We start from the raw sequence: 2469 nt of genomic DNA, 5'->3' as shown, positions 1-2469 counted from the left end.
CAACATATAGGCCCATGAGTGGAAGCGCCCTATGCTTCGTAGCTCTGTTTTTTAGATGTTTCAGGAAACACAGCACACTTCTCCAGAGTGGCCGTTGGCAATTTACATTCCCCCTTCAGCATAACAAGGCTCCCTTTTCTCCTCTCCTTGTCCTGCATATCTGGTTTTTACCCTTTGTGAGGATGGTCCTTTTTTCTGACTCGAAGTGATACCTCTTTGTAGTGTTGATTTGCATTGCCCGCTTCTTTGTTTGGCCAAAAAGGGTGTATGCGTTTTTCCTGAATATATTCTGTTAGTTAAATTTGAGAGACAGCTTTTTTTTTTAAATTGATTAATTAATTAATTTATTTTTGGCTGCGTTGGGTCTTCGTTTCTGTGCGAAGGCTTTCTCTACTTGTGGCAAGCGGGGGCCACTCTTCATCGCGGTGCGCGGGCCTCTCACTATCGCGGCCTCTCTTGTTGTGGAGCACAGGCTCCAGACGCGCAGGTTCAGTAGTTGTGGCTCACGGGCCTAGTTGCTCCGCGGCATGTGGGATCTTCCCAGACCAGGGCTCGAAGCCGTGTCCCCTGCATTAGCAGGCAGATTCTCAACCACTGCGCCACCAGGGAAGCCCCTTGAATAGTTTTGTATTTAAAGTTTGTCTGTGGGGACTTGCCTGGTGACGCAGTGGTTAAGAGTCCGCCTGCCAATGCAGGGGACACGGGCTCGAGCCCTGGTCCGGGAAGCTCCCACATGCCGCAGAGCAACCAAGCCTGCGCGGCACAACTACTGAAGCCTGCGCGCCTAAAGCCCGTGCTCGCCCACAAGAGAAGCCACCGCAATGAGAAGCCCGTGCACCGCAACGAAGAGTAGCCCCGCTCGACGCAACTAGAGAAAGCCCACATGCAGCAACGAAGACCCAACGCAGCCAAACATAAATTATAAACTAAAATAAAATTTGCCTCTGAATAACTTTGAGTGAATTTGGTATAAGTTGTAAAGTTTGCATCTACATTCACTTCATTCCAAATGGTTTCCAATTAATTGTTCCTTAACTACTTTTAGAAAAGTTTTGGGATAGAGACTCCATTTTAGTTTGAATTTCCAGTTTAATGGATTCAGCAGTCCTGTCAGTAGGGCACGCTGCCTCCAGTGACCTGTGAGGGAGGCGCGGCCTGCACTTCCTGCACTGACCACAGGGTGGCGGCGAGTTCGCCTCTCTGACCCACAGCACATGCTCCTTCTCTGCAAACTCGATTGTGAAGGCAGCTGAGAGGAGTTGAGCCTCCTCAGGCACGGGGGCGGGGGCGGGGGCCTTCGGGTAGGACGCCAGGCTCAGCGTCTCTGCTGAGAGGAGCTCAGTCTCCGTCTCCTTAGGACTCGCTGGGGTTTCGGCTTCAGGACAAAGTGGGGCTGCGTCCACGCTGACTAGGGAACTAGGTTTCCTGAGGACCCAGGTGATGCCTTAGGAAAAGGTGAAGAGACGGTGAGGAAAAGTGGGGAGAAGCTTCCTATGGGCAACTGACCGTTGAGGGGGTCCGTCTTCGTGTGAGCGAGGGAGGGCTTGGCGTGGAAAGCTGGGTTTTTGGTCAGGTTTGTGTGCAGGGTAGCCAGCGTGAGTTATGGGGCGTCCAGTTTTCCCAGCACCATTTATCGTGGGGAGTGTCGTGCTCCTTGGTGTGTCCTTGGTCCCTGTGTCATAAATTCACCGACCCCGTCCGTGTGGGTTGAATTCTGGTCTCTCTGTCCTGTTCCTCTGGTCCCTGTGCCCGTTTTGAGCCAGTTCCACGCTCTTTTGGTGACTGTAGCTTCTCAGCAGAGTGTGACGTCAGGAAGGGAGATGCCTCCAGCCCGTTCTCTTTTTTCAGGGTTTCTTTGGCTATTTGGGGTCCTTTGTGGTTCCCCACAGATATTAGGAGGATTTGCTCTATTTGGGGGGAAAATACCATGGAAGTTTGGGAGGGATTGCATTCACTGTGTCCACTGCTTTGGGTAGCATGGATGTTTTAACAATATTAATTGTTCCATTCCATGAGAACAGGATATCTTTCCATTTATTGGTGTGTTTTGCAATGTCTTCATCAATGTCTTCAAGTTTTCAGTGTGCAGGTCTTTCACCTCCTTGGTTGACTTTATTCCCAGGTATTTTGTTCTTTTTGATGCAGCTGTAAATAGGGTTGCTTTCTTTCTCTTCCTGATGGTTCATTATTAGTGTTTAGAAATGCAACTGGTTTCTGTGTATTGATTTTGCAACTTTACTGAATTTATTTATTAGTTCTAATCGTTTTTTTGTGGAATGAAGTGGAAAATTGGAATTCAAAAATCCCACTGTTTCTACCATATCCAGGTCGTCCACAACACGGAGGACAGCGGCTCCTAATATAACCTTCCCACAGTGCCTCTAAATGACATGTGGACTTTGGGTGAACTGGATCTGGGTAAGGCTTGGCTTCTATATGGAAGTTTGATGTTTTCTCTGCTTTTCTGGC

The sequence above is a fragment of the Balaenoptera physalus genome, assembly GCF_965194825.1.
Source record: "Balaenoptera physalus genome assembly, contig: HAP1_SCAFFOLD_931, whole genome shotgun sequence".
Lineage (NCBI taxonomy): Eukaryota > Metazoa > Chordata > Mammalia > Artiodactyla > Balaenopteridae > Balaenoptera > Balaenoptera physalus.
This window is presented reverse-complemented; position numbering follows the sequence as displayed.